This window comes from Carassius gibelio, chromosome A11 (genome assembly GCF_023724105.1).
Source record: "Carassius gibelio isolate Cgi1373 ecotype wild population from Czech Republic chromosome A11, carGib1.2-hapl.c, whole genome shotgun sequence".
Lineage (NCBI taxonomy): Eukaryota > Metazoa > Chordata > Actinopteri > Cypriniformes > Cyprinidae > Carassius > Carassius gibelio.
In genome coordinates, this window is record NC_068381.1 from 25752514 (window position 1) to 25773321 (window position 20808).

Sequence of the window (20808 nt, forward strand, 5' to 3'; positions counted from 1 at the left end):
CGCAGGACCTTGTAGTGGCCTGTTGCTTTAGTTCTGTGACTGTAACAATGTGATAATAATTTGGCAAAACAAGAATTATCCAAAAGGACGGTTTTCTGAATTATATAGTGTTGTATGCATTCAGGGAATCTGTTTTTTCACTCAACCCGGGGGTTCAGTGTATTTGGGCAGATTCCTGTGATTGCAGAATTGATTCCTCAAACTGGTAATTAAGCTCTTGTCCAAGTGAAAATACTCGTGTCATCCATTTGAAAACACACACGGCAACCTTTATCTAGAGGAAAAACTGGAGTCAACCCCTGGCTGCGTACGAGAAAACCAGGAATCCTAACTGCTAGACCATATGGGAACTGGCCAGCTTTAACTGGCCACAAGCTTGTGGGCCACTTTCCATAAATGTGGCCAGTGTGGGCGCAGGGTTTTGTAGTGGCCTGTTGCTTTTGGTGTGTGACTGTAACAATGTGATAATAATTTGGCAATACAAGAATCATCCGAAGGGACGGTTTACTGAAATATATAGTGTTGCATGCATTCAAGGGACATGTTTGTTGACTCACACATGGTTCAGTTTTTTGGCCAGAATCCTGTGATTGCTGAATTTATACCTCGAACTGGTAATTAAGGTCTTGTCCAGGTGAAAATACTTGTGTCATGCATCTGAAAACACACATGGCAACCGTTATCTAGAGGAAAAACTGCCTATCGTCGGTCTGTCAAGGTACAAAACTGACATGTTGTGAGGTTAATAATGAAAGTGAGACCAATTTTTAATATGCTGATTATTCGCTCGTTCAGTTTAATGCAGATTACAAATTATTCTCAATGTCCAGGCGGCAATTAGTGATAAGGCTTCAAAATGGCAAGCCTGTGACATCAAAACCACATGGCATTGCACCCTTCAAAGTAGTAAAGCGGCTACAGAGTAGCGATGAAATTGTTCATTCTAGAATCAACTGGCCCACCAGCCAGCATTTTGTGAGATGAATGGCAATACCAAAGCATGTCCGTGTCTCCCCTAGACATCGGAATGGGTGTGCAGAATGTGCCTTTTTTTGGAAAAAATAGAAGAATGCCTAGAGAGTTGCCTTTTCTTTTGGACTTTGGAGAAAAAAAACACAACAACAAAATAAGCCGGAGAAAAACAAGCACAGAGCAAGCCAGCCAGGAGTCGAACCTAGAATCTTCTGATCCGTAGTCAGACGCGTTATCCATTGCGCCACTGGCCCACCATTAGTAAAGACCCCCGATTGTTACAGACTTGTTGGTTTTCGATGTGACGGTGGCAAGCATTGATGTCTGCTCATTCTCACCTTGTTATCAGGAGAACAGACTACCAGCCCTGCAGCCCACCAGCCCACCAGCCCACGAGCCCTCCAGCCCTCCTGCCCACCAGCCCACGAGCCCTCCAGCCCACCATCCATCCCTGGTGGTCTAGTGGTTAGGATTCGGCGCTCTCACCGCCGCGGCCCGGGTTCGATTCCCGGTCAGGGAAAGCTCTTTTGCCTTCCAATTGTGGACTGCGAATTCAAGCTCTGCTGACAGCTGTGAGAAAGCCAGCTCCAAGCCAAAACATTGGTGGGAACATGAAAAAAACACCTCCTTCGAGCCGGAGTTGAACCAGCGACCTAAGGATGGCCAACACTCCAACCTACAGTCCTCCGCTCTACCAGCTGAGCTATCGAAGGGGCTAAGGGCTAGTCAGAACCTCGACATATCAGGGTTCTGTAGCTCTACTGCTGGCCAAAAAGTAAAAAAAAAAAAACCAGGAATCCTAACCGCTAGACCATATGGGATCTGGACACTTTAAACTGGCCATGGGCTTCTGGCGCACTTTCCATACATGTGGTCAGCGTGGGCGCAGGACCTTGTAGTGGCCTGTTGCTTTAGTTCTGTGACTGTAACAATGTGATAATAATTTGGCAAAACAAGAATTATCCAAAAGGACGGTTTTCTGAATTATATAGTGTTGTATGCATTCAGGGAATCTGTTTTTTCACTCAACCCGGGGGTTCGGTGTATTTGGGCAGATTCCTGTGATTGCAGAATTGATTCCTCAAACTGGTAATTAAGCTCTTGTCCAAGTGAAAATACTCGTGTCATCCATTTGAAAACACACACGGCAACCTTTATCTAGAGGAAAAACTGGAGTCAACCCCTGGCTGCGTACAAGAAAACCAGGAATCCTAACTGCTAGACCATATGGGAACTGGCCAGCTTTAACTGGCCACAAGCTTGTGGGCCACTTTCCATAAATGTGGCCAGTGTGGGCGCAGGGTTTTGTAGTGGCCTGTTGCTTTTGGTGTGTGACTGTAACAATGTGATAATAATTTGGCAATACAAGAATCATCCGAAGGGACGGTTTACTGAAATATATAGTGTTGCATGCATTCAAGGGACATGTTTGTTGACTCACACAAGGTTCAGTTTTTTGGCCAGAATCCTGTGATTGCTGAATTTGTACCTCGAACTGGTAATTAAGGTCTTGTCCAGGTGAAAATACTTGTGTCATGCATCTGAAAACACACATGGCAACCGTTATCTAGAGGAAAAACTGCCTATCGTCGGTCTGTCAAGGTACAAAACTGACATGTTGTGAGGTTAATAATGAAAGTGAGACCAATTTTTAATATGCTGATTATTCGCTCGTTCAGTTTAATGCAGATTACAAATTATTCTCAATGTCCAGGTGGCAATTAGTGATAAGGCTTCAAAATGGCAAGCCTGTGACATCAAAACCACATGGCATTGCACCCTTCAAAGTAGTAAAGCGGTTACAGAGTAGCGATGAAATTGTTCATTCTAGAATCAACTGGCCCACCAGCCTGCATTTTGTGAGACGAATGGCAATACCAAAGCATGTCCGTGTCTCCCCTAGACATCGGAATGGGTGTGCAGAATGTGCCTTTTTTTGGAAAAAATAGAAGAATGCCTAGAGAGTTGCCTTTTGTTTTGGACTTTGGAGAAAAAAAACACAACAACAAAATAAGCCGGAGAAAAACAAGCACAGAGCGAGCCAGCCAGGAGTCGAACCTAGAATCTTCTGATCCGTAGTCAGACGCGTTATCCATTGCGCCACTGGCCCACCATTAGTAAAGACCCCCGATTGTTACAGACTTGTTGGTTTTCGATGTGACAGTGGCAAGCATTGATGTCTGCTCATTCTCACCTTCTTATCAGGAGAACAGACTACCAGCCCTCCAGCCCACCAGCCCACCAGCCCACGAGCCCTCCAGCCCTCCTGCCCACCAGCCCACGAGCCCTCCAGCCCACGAGCCCTCCAGCCCACCATCCCTCCCTGGTGGTCTAGTGGTTAGGATTCGGCGCTCTCACCGCCGCGGCCCGGGTTCGATTCCCGGTCAGGGAAAGCTCTTTTGCCTTCCAATTGTGGACTGCGAATTCAAGCTCTGCTGACAGCTGTGAGAAAGCCATCTCCAAGCCAAAACATTGGTGGGAACATGAAAAAAACACCTCCTTCGAGCCGGAGTTGAACCAGCGACCTAAGGATGGCCAACACTCCAACCTACAGTCCTCCGCTCTACCAGCTGAGCTATCGAAGGGGCTAAGGGCTAGTCAGAACCTCGACATATCAGGGTTCTGTAGCTCTACTGCTGGCCAAAAAGTCACTTCTGGTGCAGGAAGATTTGCTGGATCAGAACCTCGACATATCAGGGTTCTGTAGCTCTACTGCTGGCCAAAAAGTCACTTCTGGTGCAGGAAGATTTGCTGGATTTTTGAGGAGGGAAGCAAAAAGGAGCATGCATTCCTATACCGGGAGTTGAACCCGGGCCGCCTGGGTGAAAACCAGGAATCCTAACCGCTAGACCATATGGGATTTGGACACTTTAAACTGGCCATGGGCTTCTGGCGCACTTTCCATACATGTGGTCAGCGTGGGTGCAGGACCTTGTAGTGGCCTGTTGCTTTAGTTCTGTGACTGTAACAATGTGATAATAATTTGGCAAAACAAGAATTATCCAAAATGACGGTTTTCTGAATTATATAGTGTTGTATGCATTCAGGGAATCTGTTTTTTCACTCAACCCGGGGGTTCAGTGTATTTGGGCAGATTCCTGTGATTGCAGAATTGATTCCTCAAACTGGTAATTAAGCTCTTGTCCAAGTGAAAATACTCGTGTCATCCATTTGAAAACACACACGGCAACCTTTATCTAGAGGAAAAACTGGAGTCAACCCCTGGCTGCGTACGAGAAAACCAGGAATCCTAACTGCTAGACCATATGGGAACTGGCCAGCTTTAACTGGCCACAAGCTTGTGGGCCACTTTCCATAAATGTGGCCAGTGTGGGCGCAGGGTTTTGTAGTGGCCTGTTGCTTTTGGTGTGTGCCTGTAACAATGTGATAATAATTTGGCAATACAAGAATCATCCGAAGGGACGGTTTACTGAAATATATAGTGTTGCATGCATTCAAGGGACATGTTTGTTGACTCACACATGGTTCAGTTTTTTGGCCAGAATCCTGTGATTGCTGAATTTATACCTCGAACTGGTAATTAAGGTCTTGTCCAGGTGAAAATACTTGTGTCATGCATCTGAAAACACACATGGCAACCGTTATCTAGAGGAAAAACTGCCTATCGTCGGTCTGTCAAGGTACAAAACTGACATGTTGTGAGGTTAATAATGAAAGTGAGACCAATTTTTAATATGCTGATTATTCGCTCGTTCAGTTTAATGCAGATTACAAATTATTCTCAATGTCCAGGTGGCAATTAGTGATAAGGCTTCAAAATGGCAAGCCTGTGACATCAAAACCACATGGCATTGCACCCTTCAAAGTAGTAAAGCGGTTACAGAGTAGCGATGAAATTGTTCATTCTAGAATCAACTGGCCCACCAGCCAGCATTTTGTGAGATGAATGGCAATACCAAAGCATGTCCGTGTCTCCCCTAGACATCGGAATGGGTGTGCAGAATGTGCCTTTTTTTGGAAAAAATAGAAGAATGCCTAGAGAGTTGCCTTTTCTTTTGGACTTTGGAGAAAAAAAACACAACAACAAAATAAGCCGGAGAAAAACAAGCACAGAGCGAGCCAGCCAGGAGTCGAACCTAGAATCTTCTGATCCGTAGTCAGACGCGTTATCCATTGCGCCACTGGCCCACCATTAGTAAAGACCCCCGATTGTTACAGACTTGTTGGTTTTCGATGTGACGGTGGCAAGCATTGATGTCTGCTCATTCTCACCTTGTTATCAGGAGAACAGACTACCAGCCCTCCAGCCCACCAGCCCACCAGCCCACGAGCCCTCCAGCCCTCCTGCCCACCAGCCCACCAGCCCTCCAGCCCACCATCCATCCCTGGTGGTCTAGTGGTTAGGATTCGGCGCTCTCACCGCCGCGGCCCGGGTTCGATTCCCGGTCAGGGAAAGCTCTTTTGCCTTCCAATTGTGGACTGCGAATTCAAGCTCTGCTGACAGCTGTGAGAAAGCCAGCTCCAAGCCAAAACATTGGTGGGAACATGAAAAAAACACCTCCTTCGAGCCGGAGTTGAACCAGCGACCTAAGGATGGCCAACACTCCAACCTACAGTCCTCCGCTCTACCAGCTGAGCTATCTAAGGGTCTAAGGGCTAGTCAGAACCTCGACATATCAGGGTTCTGTAGCTCTACTGCTGGCCAAAAAGTCAAAAAAAAAAAAACCAGGAATCCTAACCGCTAGACCATATGGGATCTGGACACTTTAAACTGGCCATGGGCTTCTGGCGCACTTTCCATACATGTGGTCAGCGTGGGCGCAGGACCTTGAAGTGGCCTGTTGCTTTAGTTCTGTGACTGTAACAATGTGATAATAATTTGGCAAAACAAGAATTATCCAAAAGGACGGTTTTCTGAATTATATAGTGTTGTATGCATTCAGGGAATCTGTTTTTTCACTCAACCCGGGGGTTCAGTGTATTTGGGCAGATTCCTGTGATTGCAGAATTGATTCCTCAAACTGGTAATTAAGCTCTTGTCCAAGTGAAAATACTCGTGTCATCCATTTGAAAACACACACGGCAACCTTTATCTAGAGGAAAAACTGGAGTCAACCCCTGGCTGCGTATGAGAAAACCAGGAATCCTAACTGCTAGACCATATGGGAACTGGCCAGCTTTAACTGGCCACAAGCTTGTGGGCCACTTTCCATAAATGTGGCCAGTGTGGGCGCAGGGTTTTGTAGTGGCCTGTTGCTTTTGGTGTGTGACTGTAACAATGTGATAATAATTTGGCAATACAAGAATCATCCGAAGGGACGGTTTACTGAAATATATAGTGTTGCATGCATTCAAGGGACATGTTTGTTGACTCACACATGGTTCAGTTTTTTGGCCAGAATCCTGTGATTGCTGAATTTGTACCTCGAACTGGTAATTAAGGTCTTGTCCAGGTGAAAATACTTGTGTCATGCATCTGAAAACACACATGGCAACCGTTATCTAGAGGAAAAACTGCCTATCGTCGGTCTGTCAAGGTACAAAACTGACATGTTGTGAGGTTAATAATGAAAGTGAGACCAATTTTTAATATGCTGATTATTCGCTCGTTCAGTTTAATGCAGATTACAAATTATTCTCAATGTCCAGGTGGCAATTAGTGATAAGGCTTCAAAATGGCAAGCCTGTGACATCAAAACCACATGGCATTGCACCCTTCAAAGTAGTAAAGCGGTTACAGAGTAGCGATGAAATTGTTCATTCTAGAATCAACTGGCCCACCAGCCTGCATTTTGTGAGACGAATGGCAATACCAAAGCATGTCCGTGTCTCCCCTAGACATCGGAATGGGTGTGCAGAATGTGCCTTTTTTTGGAAAAAATAGAAGAATGCCTAGAGAGTTGCCTTTTCTTTTGGACTTTGGAGAAAAAAAACACAACAACAAAATAAGCCGGAGAAAAACAAGCACAGAGCGAGCCAGCCAGGAGTCGAACCTAGAATCTTCTGATCCGTAGTCAGACGCGTTATCCATTGCGCCACTGGCCCACCATTAGTAAAGACCCCCGATTGTTACAGACTTGTTGGTTTTCGATGTGACAGTGGCAAGCATTGATGTCTGCTCATTCTCACCTTGTTATCAGGAGAACAGACTACCAGCCCTCCAGCCCACCAGCCCACCAGCCCACGAGCCCTCCAGCCCTCCTGCCCACCAGCCCATGAGCCCTCCAGCCCACCATCCCTCCCTGGTGGTCTAGTGGTTAGGATTCGGCGCTCTCACCGCCGCGGCCCGGGTTCGATTCCCGGTCAGGGAAAGCTCTTTTGCCTTCCAATTGTGGACTGCGAATTCAAGCTCTGCTGACAGCTGTGAGAAAGCCATCTCCAAGCCAAAACATTGGTGGGAACATGAAAAAAACACCTCCTTCGAGCCGGAGTTGAACCAGCGACCTAAGGATGGCCAACACTCCAACCTACAGTCCTCCGCTCTACCAGCTGAGCTATCGAAGGGGCTAAGGGCTAGTCAGAACCTCGACATATCAGGGTTCTGTAGCTCTACTGCTGGCCAAAAAGTCACTTCTGGTGCAGGAAGATTTGCTGGATCAGAACCTCAATATATCAGGGTTCTGTAGCTCTACTGCTGGCCAAAAAGTCACTTCTGGTGCAGGAAGATTTGCTGGATTTTTGAGGAGGGAAGCAAAAAGGAGCATGCATTCCCATACCGGGAGTTGAACCCGGGCCGCCTGGGTGAAAACCAGGAATCCTAACCGCTAGACCATATGGGATTTGGACACTTTAAACTGGCCATGGGCTTCTGGCGCACTTTCCATACATGTGGTCAGCGTGGGCGCAGGACCTTGTAGTGGCCTGTTGCTTTAGTTCTGTGACTGTAACAATGTGATAATAATTTGGCAAAACAAGAATTATGCAAAAGGACGGTTTTCTGAATTATATAGTGTTGTATGCATTCAGGGAATCTGTTTTTTCACTCAACCCGGGGGTTCAGTGTATTTGGGCAGATTCCTGTGATTGCAGAATTGATTCCTCAAACTGGTAATTAAGCTCTTGTCCAAGTGAAAATACTCGTGTCATCCATTTGAAAACACACACGGCAACCTTTATCTAGAGGAAAAACTGGAGTCAACCCCTGGCTGCGTACGAGAAAACCAGGAATCCTAACTGCTAGACCATATGGGAACTGGCCAGCTTTAACTGGCCACAAGCTTGTGGGCCACTTTCCATAAATGTGGCCAGTGTGGGCGCAGGGTTTTGTAGTGGCCTGTTGCTTTTGGTGTGTGACTGTAACAATGTGATAATAATTTGGCAATACAAGAATCATCCGAAGGGACGGTTTACTGAAATATATAGTGTTGCATGCATTCAAGGGACATGTTTGTTGACTCACACATGGTTCAGTTTTTTGGCCAGAATCCTGTGATTGCTGAATTTATACCTCGAACTGGTAATTAAGGTCTTGTCCAGGTGAAAATACTTGTGTCATGCATCTGAAAACACACATGGCAACCGTTATCTAGAGGAAAAACTGCCTATCGTCGGTCTGTCAAGGTACAAAACTGACATGTTGTGAGGTTAATAATGAAAGTGAGACCAATTTTTAATATGCTGATTATTCGCTCGTTCAGTTTAATGCAGATTACAAATTATTCTCAATGTCCAGGTGGCAATTAGTGATAAGGCTTCAAAATGGCAAGCCTGTGACATCAAAACCACATGGCATTGCACCCTTCAAAGTAGTAAAGCGGTTACAGAGTAGCGATGAAATTGTTCATTCTAGAATCAACTGGCCCACCAGCCTGCATTTTGTGAGACGAATGGCAATACCAAAGCATGTCCGTGTCTCCCCTAGACATCGGAATGGGTGTGCAGAATGTGCCTTTTTTTGGAAAAAATAGAAGAATGCCTAGAGAGTTGCCTTTTCTTTTGGACTTTGGAGAAAAAAAACACAACAACAAAATAAGCCGGAGAAAAACAAGCACAGAGCGAGCCAGCCAGGAGTCGAACCTAGAATCTTCTGATCCGTAGTCAGATGCGTTATCCATTGCGCCACTGGCCCACCAAAAGTAAAGACCCCCGATTGTTACAGACTTGTTGGTTTTCGATGTGACGGTGGCAAGCATTGATGTCTGCTCATTCTCACCTTGTTATCAGGAGAACAGACTACCAGCCCTCCAGCCCTCCAGCCCTCCATCCCACCAGCCCAGCAGCCCACGAGCCCTCCAGCCCACCATCCCTCCCTGGTGGTCTAGTGGTTAGGATTCGGCGCTCTCACCGCCGCGGCCCGGGTTCGATTCCCGGTCAGGGAAAGCTCTTTTGCCTTCCAATTGTGGACTGCGAATTCAAGCTCTGCTGACAGCTGTGAGAAAGCCAGCTCCAAGCCAAAACATTGGTGGGAACATGAAAAAAACACCTCCTTCGAGCCGGAGTTGAACCAGCGACCTAAGGATGGCCAACACTCCAACCTACAGTCCTCCGCTCTACCAGCTGAGCTATCGAAGGGGCTAAGGGCTAGTCAGAACCTCGACATATCAGGGTTCTGTAGCTCTACTGCTGGCCAAAAAGTCACTTCTGGTGCAGGAAGATTTGCTGGATTTTTGAGGAGGGAAGCAAAAAGGAGCATGCATTCCCATACCGGGAGTTGAACCCGGGCCGCCTGGGTGAAAACCAGGAATCCTAACCGCTAGACCATATGGGATCTGGACACTTTAAACTGGCCATGGGCTTCTGGGGCACTTTCCATACATGTGGTCAGCGTGGGCGCAGGACCTTGTAGTGGCCTGTTGCTTTAGTTCTGTGACTGTAACAATATGATAATAATTTGGCAAAACAAGAATTATCCAAAAGGACGGTTTTCTGAATTATATAGTGTTGTATGCATTCAGGGAATCTGTTTTTTCACTCAACCCGGGGGTTCAGTGTATTTGGGCAGATTCCTGTGATTGCAGAATTGATTCCTCAAACTGGTAATTAAGCTCTTGTCCAAGTGAAAATACTCGTGTCATCCATTTGAAAACACACACGGCAACCTTTATCTAGAGGAAAAACTGGAGTCAACCCCTGGCTGCGTACGAGAAAACCAGGAATCCTAACTGCTAGACCATATGGGAACTGGCCAGCTTTAACTGGCCACAAGCTTGTGGGCCACTTTCCATAAATGTGGCCAGTGTGGGCGCAGGGTTTTGTAGTGGCCTGTTGCTTTTGGTGTGTGACTGTAACAATGTGATAATAATTTGGCAATACAAGAATCATCCGAAGGGACGGTTTACTGAAATATATAGTGTTGCATGCATTCAAGGGACATGTTTGTTGACTCACACATGGTTCAGTTTTTTGGCCAGAATCCTGTGATTGCTGAATTTATACCTCGAACTGGTAATTAAGGTCTTGTCCAGGTGAAAATACTTGTGTCATGCATCTGAAAACACACATGGCAACCGTTATCTAGAGGAAAAACTGCCTATCGTCGGTCTGTCAAGGTACAAAACTGACATGTTGTGAGGTTAATAATGAAAGTGAGACCAATTTTTAATATGCTGATTATTCGCTCGTTCAGTTTAATGCAGATTACAAATTATTCTCAATGTCCAGGTGGCAATTAGTGATAAGGCTTCAAAATGGCAAGCCTGTGACATCAAAACCACATGGCATTGCACCCTTCAAAGTAGTAAAGCGGTTACAGAGTAGCGATGAAATTGTTCATTCTAGAATCAACTGGCCCACCAGCCAGCATTTTGTGAGATGAATGGCAATACCAAAGCATGTCCGTGTCTCCCCTAGACATCGGAATGGGTGTGCAGAATGTGCCTTTTTTTGGAAAAAATAGAAGAATGCCTAGACAGTTGCCTTTTGTTTTGGACTTTGGAGAAAAAAAACACAACAACAAAATAAGCCGGAGAAAAACAAGCACAGAGCGAGCCAGCCAGGAGTCGAACCTAGAATCTTCTGATCCGTAGTCAGACACGTTATCCATTGCGCCACTGGCCCACCACTAGTAAAGACCCCCGATTGTTACAGACTTGTTGGTTTTCGATGTGACGGTGGCAAGCATTGATGTCTGCTCATTCTCACCTTGTTATCAGGAGAACAGACTACTAGCCCTCCAGCCCACCAGCCCACCAGCCCACGAGCCCTCCAGCCCTCCTGCCCACCAGCCCACCAGCCCTCCAGCCCACCAGCCCTCCAGCCCACCATCCATCCCTGGTGGTCTAGTGGTTAGGATTCGGCGCTCTCACCGCCGCGGCCCGGGTTCGATTCCCGGTCAGGGAAAGCTCTTTTGCCTTCCAATTGTGGACTGCGAATTCAAGCTCTGCTGACAGCTGTGAGAAAGCCAGCTCCAAGCCAAAACATTGGTGGGAACATGAAAAAAACACCTCCTTCGAGCCGGAGTTGAACCAGCGACCTAAGGATGGCCAACACTCCAACCTACAGTCCTCCACTCTACCAGCTGAGCTATCGAAGGGTCTAAGGGCTAGTCAGAACCTCGACATATCAGGGTTCTGTAGCTCTACTGCTGGCCAAAAAGTCAAAAAAAAAAAACCAGGAATCCTAACCGCTAGACCATATGGGATCTGGACACTTTAAACTGGCCATGGGCTTCTGGCGCACTTTCCATACATGTGGTCAGCGTGGGCGCAGGACCTTGTAGTGGCCTGTTGCTTTAGTTCTGTGACTGTAACAATGTGATAATAATTTGGCAAAACAAGAATTATCCAAAAGGACGGTTTTCTGAATTATATAGTGTTGTATGCATTCAGGGAATCTGTTTTTTCACTCAACCCGGGGGTTCAGTGTATTTGGGCAGATTCCTGTGATTGCAGAATTGATTCCTCAAACTGGTAATTAAGCTCTTGTCCAAGTGAAAATACTCGTGTCATCCATTTGAAAACACACACGGCAACCTTTATCTAGAGGAAAAACTGGAGTCAACCCCTGGCTGCTTACAAGAAAACCAGGAATCCTAACTGCTAGACCATATGGGAACTGGCCAGCTTTAACTGGCCACAAGCTTGTGGGCCACTTTCCATAAATGTGGCCAGTGTGGGCGCAGGGTTTTGTAGTGGCCTGTTGCTTTTGGTGTGTGACTGTAACAATGTGATAATAATTTGGCAATACAAGAATCATCCGAAGGGACGGTTTACTGAAATATATAGTGTTGCATGCATTCAAGGGACATGTTTGTTGACTCACACATGGTTCAGTTTTTTGGCCAGAATCCTGTGATTGCTGAATTTATACCTCGAACTGGTAATTAAGGTCTTGTCCAGGTGAAAATACTTGTGTCATGCATCTGAAAACACACATGGCAACCGTTATCTAGAGGAAAAACTGCCTATCGTCGGTCTGTCAAGGTACAAAACTGACATGTTGTGAGGTTAATAATGAAAGTGAGACCAATTTTTAATATGCTGATTATTCGCTCGTTCAGTTTAATGCAGATTACAAATTATTCTCAATGTCCAGGTGGCAATTAGTGATAAGGCTTCAAAATGGCAAGCCTGTGACATCAAAACCACATGGCATTGCACCCTTCAAAGTAGTAAAGCGGTTACAGAGTAGCGATGAAATTGTTCATTCTAGAATCAACTGGCCCACCAGCCTGCATTTTGTGAGACGAATGGCAATACCAAAGCATGTCCGTGTCTCCCCTAGACATCGGAATGGGTGTGCAGAATGTGCCTTTTTTTGGAAAAAATAGAAGAATGCCTAGAGAGTTGCCTTTTCTTTTGGACTTTATAGAAAAAAAACACAACAACAAAATAAGCCGGAGAAAAACAAGCACAGAGCGAGCCAGCCAGGAGTCGAACCTAGAATCTTCTGATCCGTAGTCAGATACGTTATCCATTGTGCCACTGGCCCACCAAAAGTAAAGACCCCCGATTGTTACAGACTTGTTGGTTTTCGATGTGACGGTGGCAAGCATTGATGTCTGCTCATTCTCACCTTGTTATCAGGAGAACAGACTACCAGCCCTCCAGCCCTCCAGCCCTCCAGCCCACCAGCCCAGCAGCCCACGAGCCCTCCAGCCCACCATCCCTCCCTGGTGGTCTAGTGGTTAGGATTCGGCGCTCTCACCGCCGCGGCCCGGGTTCGATTCCCGGTCAGGGAAAGCTCTTTTGCCTTCCAATTGTGGACTGCGAATTCAAGCTCTGCTGACAGCTGTGAGAAAGCCAGCTCCAAGCCAAAACATTGGTGGGAACATGAAAAAAACACCTCCTTCGAGCTGGAGTTGAACCAGCGACCTAAGGATGACCAACACTCCAACCTACAGTCCTCCGCTCTACCAGCTGAGCTATCGAAGGGGCTAAGGGCTAGTCAGAACCTCGACATATCAGGGTTCTGTAGCTCTACTGCTGGCCAAAAAGTCACTTCTGGTGCAGGAAGATTTGCTGGATTTTTGAGGAGGGAAGCAAAAAGGAGCATGCATTCCCATACCGGGAGTTGAACCCAGGCCGCCTGGGTGAAAACCAGGAATCCTAACCGCTAGACCATATGGGATCTGGACACTTTAAACTGGCCATGGGCTTCTGGCGCACTTTCCATACATGTGGTCAGCGTGGGCGCAGGACCTTGTAGTGGCCTGTTGCTTTAGTTCTGTGACTGTAACAATGTGATAATAATTTGGCAAAACAAGAATTATCCAAAAGGACGGTTTTCTGAATTATATAGTGTTGTATGCATTCAGGGAATCTGTTTTTTCACTCAACCCGGGGGTTCAGTGTATTTGGGCAGATTCCTGTGATTGCAGAATTGATTCCTCAAACTGGTAATTAAGCTCTTGTCCAAGTGAAAATACTCGTGTCATCCATTTGAAAACACACACAGCAACCTTTATCTAGAGGAAACTGGAGTCAACCCCTGGCTGCGTACAAGAAAACCAGGAATCCTAACTGCTAGACCATATGGGAACTGGCCAGCTTTAACTGGCCACAAGCTTGTGGGCCACTTTCCATAAATGTGGCCAGTGTGGGCGCAGGGTTTTGTAGTGGCCTGTTGCTTTTGGTGTGTGACTGTAACAATGTGATAATAATTTGGCAATACAAGAATCATCCGAAGGGACGGTTTACTGAAATATATAGTGTTGCATGCATTCAAGGGACATGTTTGTTGACTCACACATGGTTCAGTTTTTTGGCCAGAATCCTGTGATTGCTGAATTTATACCTCGAACTGGTAATTAAGGTCTTGTCCAGGTGAAAATACTTTTGTCATGCATCTGAAAACACACATGGCAACCGTTATCTAGAGGAAAAACTGCCTATTGTCGGTCTGTCAAGGTTCAAAACTGACATGTTGTGAGGTTAATAATGAAAGTGAGACCAATTTTTAATATGCTGATTATTCGCTCGTTCAGTTTAATGCAGATTACAAATTATTCTCAATGTCCAGGTGGCAATTAGTGATAAGGCTTCAAAATGGCAAGCCTGTGACATCAAAACCACATGGCATTGCACCCTTCAAAGTAGTAAAGCGGTTACAGAGTAGCGATGAAATTGTTCTTTCTAGAATCAACTGGCCCACCAGCCTGCATTTTGTGAGACGAATGGCAATACCAAAGCATGTCCGTGTCTCCCCTAGACATCGGAATGGGTGTGCAGAATGTGCCTTTTTTTGGAAAAAATAGAAGAATGCCTAGAGAGTTGCCTTTTCTTTTGGACTTTGGAGAAAAAAAACACAACAACAAAATAAGCCGGAGAAAAACAAGCACAGAGCGAGCCAGCCAGGAGTCGAACCTAGAATCTTCTGATCCATAGTCAGACGCGTTATCCATTGCGCCACTGGCCCACCAATAGTAAAGAGCCCCGATTGTTACAGACTTGTTGGTTTTCGATGTGACGGTGGCAAGCATTGATGTCTGCTCATTCTCACCTTGTTATCAGGAGAACAGACTACCAGCCCTCCAGCCCACCAGCCCACCAGCCCTCCAGCCCACCAGGCCACGAGCCCTCCAGCCCTCCTGCCCACCAGCCCACGAGCCCTCCAGCCCACGAGCCCTCCAGCCCACCATCCCTCCCTGGTGGTCTAGTGGTTAGGATTCGGCGCTCTCACCGCCGCGGCCCGGGTTCGATTCCCGGTCAGGGAAAGCTCTTTTGCCTTCCAATTGTGGACTGCGAATTCAAGCTCTGCTGACAGCTGTGAGAAAGCCATCTCCAAGCCAAAACATTGGTGGGAACATGAAAAAAACACCTCCTTCGAGCCGGAGTTGAACCAGCGACCTAAGGATGGCCAACACTCCAACCTACAGTCCTCCGCTCTACCAGCTGAGCTATCGAAGGGGCTAAGGGCTAGTCAGAACCTCGACATATCAGGGTTCTGTAGCTCTACTGCTGGCCAAAAAGTCACTTCTGGTGCAGGAAGATTTGCTGGATCAGAACCTCAATATATCAGGGTTCTGTAGCTCTACTGCTGGCCAAAAAGTCACTTCTGGTGCAGGAAGATTTGCTGGATTTTTGAGGAGGGAAGCAAAAAGGAGCATGCATTCCCATACCGGGAGTTGAACCCGGGCTGCCTGGGTGAAAACCAGGAATCCTAACCGCTAGACCATATGGGATTTGGACACTTTAAACTGGCCATGGGCTTCTGGCGCACTTTCCATACATGTGGTCAGCGTGGGCGCAGGACCTTGTAGTGGCCTGTTGCTTTAGTTCTGTGACTGTAACAATGTGATAATAATTTGGCAAAACAAGAATTATGCAAAAGGACGGTTTTCTGAATTATATAGTGTTGTATGCATTCAGGGAATCTGTTTTTTCACTCAACCCGGGGGTTCAGTGTATTTGGGCAGATTCCTGTGATTGCAGAATTGATTCCTCAAACTGGTAATTAAGCTCTTGTCCAAGTGAAAATACTCGTGTCATCCATTTGAAAACACACACGGCAACCTTTATCTAGAGGAAAAACTGGAGTCAACCCCTGGCTGCGTACGAGAAAACCAGGAATCCTAACTGCTAGACCATATGGGAACTGGCCAGCTTTAACTGGCCACAAGCTTGTGGGCCACTTTCCATAAATGTGGCCAGTGTGGGCGCAGGGTTTTGTAGTGGCCTGTTGCTTTTGGTGTGTGACTGTAACAATGTGATAATAATTTGGCAATACAAGAATCATCCGAAGGGACGGTTTACTGAAATATATAGTGTTGCATGCATTCAAGGGACATGTTTGTTGACTCACACATGGTTCAGTTTTTTGGCCAGAATCCTGTGATTGCTGAATTTATACCTCGAACTGGTAATTAAGGTCTTGTCCAGGTTAAAATACTTGTGTCATGCATCTGAAAACACACATGGCAACCGTTATCTAGAGGAAAAACTGCCTATCGTCGGTCTGTCAAGGTACAAAACTGACATGTTGTGAGGTTAATAATGAAAGTGAGACCAATTTTTAATATGCTGATTATTCGCTCGTTCAGTTTAATGCAGATTACAAATTATTCTCAATGTCCAGGTGGCAATTAGTGATAAGGCTTCAAAATGGCAAGCCTGTGACATCAAAACCACATGGCATTGCACCCTTCAAAGTAGTAAAGCGGTTACAGAGTAGCGATGAAATTGTTCATTCTAGAATCAACTGGCCCACCAGCCTGCATTTTGTGAGACGAATGGCAATACCAAAGCATGTCCGTGTCTCCCCTAGACATCGGAATGGGTGTGCAGAATGTGCCTTTTTTTGGAAAAAATAGAAGAATGCCTAGAGAGTTGCCTTTTCTTTTGGACTTTATAGAAAAAAAACACAACAACAAAATAAGCCGGAGAAAAACAAGCACAGAGCGAGCCAGCCAGGAGTCGAACCTAGAATCTTCTGATCCATAGTCAGACGCGTTATCCATTGCGCCACTGGCCCACCAATAGTAAAGAGCCCCGATTGTTACAGACTTGTTGGTTTTCGATGTGACGGTGGCAAGCATTGATGTCTGCTCATTCTCACCTTGTTATCAGGAGAACAGACTACCAGCCCTCCAGCCCACCAGCCCACCAGCCCACCAGCCCACCAGCCCTCCAGCCCACCAGGCCACGAGCCCTCCAGCCCTCCTGCCCACCAGCCCACGAGCCCTCCAGCCCACGAGCCCTCCAGCCCACCATCCCTCCCTGGTGGTCTAGTGGTTAGGATTCGGCGCTCTCACCGCCGCGGCCCGGGTTCGATTCCCGGTCAGGGAAAGCTCTTTTGCCTTCCAATTGTGGACTGCGAATTCAAGCTCTGCTGACAGCTGTGAGAAAGCCAGCTCCAAGCCAAAACATTGGTGGGAACATGAAAAAAACACCTCCTTCGAGCCGGAGTTGAACCAGCGACCTAAGGATGGCCAACACTCCAACCTACAGTCCTCCGCTCTACCAGCTGAGCTATCGAAGGGGCTAAGGGCTAGTCAGAACCTCGACATATCAGGGTTCTGTAGCTCTACTGCTGGCCAAAAAGTCACTTCTGGTGCAGGAAGATTTGCTGGATTTTTGAGGAGGGAAGCAAAAAGGAGCCTGCATTCCCATACCGGGAGTTGAACCCGGGCCGCCTGGGTGAAAACCAGGAATCCTAACCGCTAGACCATATGGGATCTGGACACTTTAAACTGGCCATGGGCTTCTGGGGCACTTTCCATACATGTGGTCAGCGTGGGCGCAGGACCTTGTAGTGGCCTGTTGCTTTAGTTCTGTGACTGTAACAATATGATAATAATTTGGCAAAACAAGAATTATCCAAAAGGACGGTTTTCTGAATTATATAGTGTTGTATGCATTCAGGGAATCTGTTTTTTCACTCAACCCGGGGGTTCAGTGTATTTGGGCAGATTCCTGTGATTGCAGAATTGATTCCTCAAACTGGTAATTAAGCTCTTGTCCAAGTGAAAAGACTCGTGTCATCCATTTGAAAACACACACGGCAACCTTTATCTAGAGGAAAAACTGGAGTCAACCCCTGGCTGCGTACGAGAAAACCAGGAATCCTAACTGCTAGACCATATGGGAACTGGCCAGCTTTAACTGGCCACAAGCTTGTGGGCCACTTTCCATAAATGTGGCCAGTGTGGGCGCAGGGTTTTGTAGTGGCCTGTTGCTTTTGGTGTGTGACTGTAACAATGTGATAATAATTTGGCAATACAAGAATCATCCGAAGGGACGGTTTACTGAAATATATAGTGTTGCATGCATTCAAGGGACATGTTTGTTGACTCACACATGGTTCAGTTTTTTGGCCAGAATCCTGTGATTGCTGAATTTATACCTCGAACTGGTAATTAAGGTCTTGTCCAGGTGAAAATACTTGTGTCATGCATCTGAAAACACACATGGCAACCGTTATCTAGAGGAAAAACTGCCTATCGTCGGTCTGTCAAGGTACAAAACTGACATGTTGTGAGGTTAATAATGAAAGTGAGACCAATTTTTAATATGCTGATTATTCGCTCGTTCAGTTTAATGCAGATTACAAATTATTCTCAATGTCCAGGTGGCAATTAGTGATAAGGCTTCAAAATGGCAAGCCTGTGACATCAAAACCACATGGCATTGCACCCTTCAAAGTAGTAAAGCGGTTACAGAGTAGCGATGAAATTGTTCATTCTAGAATCAACTGGCCCACCAGCCAGCATTTTGTGAGATGAATGGCAATACCAAAGCATGTCCGTGTCTCCCCTAGACATCGGAATGGGTGTGCAGAATGTGCCTTTTTTTGGAAAAAATAGAAGAATGCCTAGACAGTTGCCTTTTCTTTTTGACTTTGGAGAAAAAAAACACAACAACAAAATAAGCCGGAGAAAAACAAGCACATAGCGAGCCAGCCAGGAGTCGAACCTAGAATCTTCTGATCCGTAGTCAGACACGTTATCCATTGCGCCACTGGCCCACCATTAGTAAAGACCCCCGATTGTTACAGACTTGTTGGTTTTCGATGTGACGGTGGCAAGCATTGATGTCTACTCATTCTCACCTTGTTATCAGGAGAACAGACTACTAGCCCTCCAGCCCACCAGCCCACCAGCCCACGAGCCCTCCAGCCCTCCTGCCCACCAGCCCACGAGCCCTCCAGCCCACGAGCCCTCCAGCCCACCATCCCTCCCTTGTGGTCTAGTGGTTAGGAGTCGGCGCTCTCACAGCCGCGGCCCGGGTTCGATTCCCGGTCAGGGAAAGCTCTTTTGCCTTCCAATTGTGGACTGCGAATTCAAGCTCTGCTGACAGCTGTGAGAAAGCCAGCTCCAAGCCAAAACATTGGTGGGAACATGAAAAAAACACCTCCTTCGAGCCGGAGTTGATCCAGCGACCTAAGGATGGCCAACACTCCAACCTACAGTCCTCCGCTCTACCAGCTGAGCTATCGAAGGGGCTAAGGGCTAGTCAGAACCTCGACATATCAGGGTTCTGTAGCTCTACTGCTGGCCAAAAAGTCACTTCTGGTGCAGGAAGATTTGCTGGATTTTTGAGGAGGGAAGCAAAAAGGAGCATGCATTCCCATACCGGGAGTTGAACCCGGGCCGCCTGGGTGAAAACCAGGAATCCTAACCGCTAGACCATATGGGATTTGGACACTTTAAACTGGCCATGGGCTTCTGGCGCACTTTCCATACATGTGGTCAGCGTGGGCGCAGGACCTTGTAGTGGCCTGTTGCTTTAGTTCTGTGACTGTAACAATGTGATAATAATTTGGCAAAACAAGAATTATGCAAAAGGACGGTTTTCTGAATTATATAGTGTTGTATGCATTCAGGGAATCTGTTTTTTCACTCAACCCGGGGGTTCAGTGTATTTGGGCAGATTCCTGTGATTGCAGAATTGATTCCTCAAACTGGTAATTAAGCTCTTGTCCAAGTGAAAATACTCGTGTCATCCATTTGAAAACACACACGGCAACCTTTATCTAGAGGAAAAACTGGAGTCAACCCCTGGCTGCGTACGAGAAAACCAGGAATCCTAACTGCTAGACCATATGGGAACTGGCCAGCTTTAACTGGCCACAAGCTTGTGGGCCACTTTCCATAAATGTGGCCAGTGTGGGCGCAGGGTTTTGTAGTGGCCTGTTGCTTTTGGTGTGTGACTGTAACAATGTGATAATAATTTGGCAATACAAGAATCATCCGAAGGGACGGTTTACTGAAATATATAGTGTTGCATGCATTCAAGGGACATGTTTGTTGACTCACACATGGTTCAGTTTTTTGGCCAGAATCCTGTGATTGCTGAATTTATACCTCGAACTGGTAATTAAGGTCTTGTCCAGGTGAAAATACTTGTGTCATGCATCTGAAAACACACATGGCAACCGTTATCTAGAGGAAAAACTGCCTATCGTCGGTCTGTCAAGGTACAAAACTGACATGTTGTGAGGTTAATAATGAAAGTGAGACCAATTTTTAATATGCTGATTATTCGCTCGTTCAGTTTAATGCAGATTACAAATTATTCTCAATGTCCAGGTGGCAATTAGTGATAAGGCTTCAAAATGGCAAGCCTGTGACATCAAAACCACATGGCATTGCACCCTTCAAAGTAGTAAAGCGGTTACAGAGTAGCGATGAAATTGTTCATTCTAGAATCAACTGGCCCACCAGCCTGCATTTTGTGAGACGAATGGCAATACCAAAGCATGTCCGTGTCTCCCCTAGACATCGGAATGGGTGTGCAGAATGTGCCTTTTTTTGGAAAAAATAGAAGAATGCCTAGAGAGTTGCCTTTTCTTTTGGACTTTATAGAAAAAAACACAACAACAAAATAAGCCGGAGAAAAACAAGCACAGAGCGAGCCAGCCAGGAGTCGAACCTAGAATCTTCTGATCCGTAGTCAGATACGTTATCCATTGTGCCACTGGCCCACCAAAAGTAAAGACCCCCGATTGTTACAGACTTGTTGGTTTTCGATGTGACGGTGGCAAGCATTGATGTCTGCT

The 20808-nt window shown here is 46.4% G+C and overlaps 16 non-coding genes across 16 annotated transcripts; all 16 read right to left on the reverse strand.

Annotated features, from left to right (window-relative positions):
* Positions 1 to 1597: 1597 nt before the first annotated feature.
* trnay-gua (transfer RNA tyrosine (anticodon GUA)) lies at positions 1598 to 1685 on the reverse strand. The gene is given in 2 exon segments: positions 1598 to 1633; positions 1649 to 1685. It is a non-coding gene; the product is annotated as a tRNA-Tyr (tRNA).
* Positions 1686 to 3009: 1324 nt separating this feature from the next.
* trnar-acg (transfer RNA arginine (anticodon ACG)) lies at positions 3010 to 3082 on the reverse strand. Its single transcript has one exon. It is a non-coding gene; the product is annotated as a tRNA-Arg (tRNA).
* Positions 3083 to 3469: 387 nt separating this feature from the next.
* Positions 3470 to 3557, reverse strand: trnay-gua (transfer RNA tyrosine (anticodon GUA)). Its single transcript is given in 2 exon segments — positions 3470 to 3505; positions 3521 to 3557. It is a non-coding gene; the product is annotated as a tRNA-Tyr (tRNA).
* Positions 3558 to 5048: 1491 nt separating this feature from the next.
* On the reverse strand, positions 5049 to 5121 carry trnar-acg (transfer RNA arginine (anticodon ACG)). The gene has a single exon. It is a non-coding gene; the product is annotated as a tRNA-Arg (tRNA).
* Positions 5122 to 6905: 1784 nt separating this feature from the next.
* trnar-acg (transfer RNA arginine (anticodon ACG)) lies at positions 6906 to 6978 on the reverse strand. Its single transcript has one exon. It is a non-coding gene; the product is annotated as a tRNA-Arg (tRNA).
* Positions 6979 to 7349: 371 nt separating this feature from the next.
* trnay-gua (transfer RNA tyrosine (anticodon GUA)) lies at positions 7350 to 7437 on the reverse strand. Its single transcript is given in 2 exon segments — positions 7350 to 7385; positions 7401 to 7437. It is a non-coding gene; the product is annotated as a tRNA-Tyr (tRNA).
* Positions 7438 to 7640: 203 nt separating this feature from the next.
* Positions 7641 to 7712, reverse strand: trnae-uuc (transfer RNA glutamic acid (anticodon UUC)). Its single transcript has one exon. It is a non-coding gene; the product is annotated as a tRNA-Glu (tRNA).
* A 1644-nt stretch (positions 7713 to 9356) lies between these two features.
* On the reverse strand, positions 9357 to 9444 carry trnay-gua (transfer RNA tyrosine (anticodon GUA)). The gene is given in 2 exon segments: positions 9357 to 9392; positions 9408 to 9444. It is a non-coding gene; the product is annotated as a tRNA-Tyr (tRNA).
* A 124-nt stretch (positions 9445 to 9568) lies between these two features.
* trnae-uuc (transfer RNA glutamic acid (anticodon UUC)) lies at positions 9569 to 9640 on the reverse strand. Its single transcript has one exon. It is a non-coding gene; the product is annotated as a tRNA-Glu (tRNA).
* Positions 9641 to 13156: 3516 nt separating this feature from the next.
* Positions 13157 to 13244, reverse strand: trnay-gua (transfer RNA tyrosine (anticodon GUA)). Its single transcript is given in 2 exon segments — positions 13157 to 13192; positions 13208 to 13244. It is a non-coding gene; the product is annotated as a tRNA-Tyr (tRNA).
* A 1410-nt stretch (positions 13245 to 14654) lies between these two features.
* trnah-aug (transfer RNA histidin (anticodon AUG)) lies at positions 14655 to 14727 on the reverse strand. Its single transcript has one exon. It is a non-coding gene; the product is annotated as a tRNA-His (tRNA).
* A 403-nt stretch (positions 14728 to 15130) lies between these two features.
* On the reverse strand, positions 15131 to 15218 carry trnay-gua (transfer RNA tyrosine (anticodon GUA)). The gene is given in 2 exon segments: positions 15131 to 15166; positions 15182 to 15218. It is a non-coding gene; the product is annotated as a tRNA-Tyr (tRNA).
* A 1491-nt stretch (positions 15219 to 16709) lies between these two features.
* On the reverse strand, positions 16710 to 16782 carry trnah-aug (transfer RNA histidin (anticodon AUG)). Its single transcript has one exon. It is a non-coding gene; the product is annotated as a tRNA-His (tRNA).
* Positions 16783 to 17201: 419 nt separating this feature from the next.
* On the reverse strand, positions 17202 to 17289 carry trnay-gua (transfer RNA tyrosine (anticodon GUA)). The gene is given in 2 exon segments: positions 17202 to 17237; positions 17253 to 17289. It is a non-coding gene; the product is annotated as a tRNA-Tyr (tRNA).
* A 124-nt stretch (positions 17290 to 17413) lies between these two features.
* trnae-uuc (transfer RNA glutamic acid (anticodon UUC)) lies at positions 17414 to 17485 on the reverse strand. Its single transcript has one exon. It is a non-coding gene; the product is annotated as a tRNA-Glu (tRNA).
* A 1888-nt stretch (positions 17486 to 19373) lies between these two features.
* trnae-uuc (transfer RNA glutamic acid (anticodon UUC)) lies at positions 19374 to 19445 on the reverse strand. Its single transcript has one exon. It is a non-coding gene; the product is annotated as a tRNA-Glu (tRNA).
* Positions 19446 to 20808: the final 1363 nt, after the last annotated feature.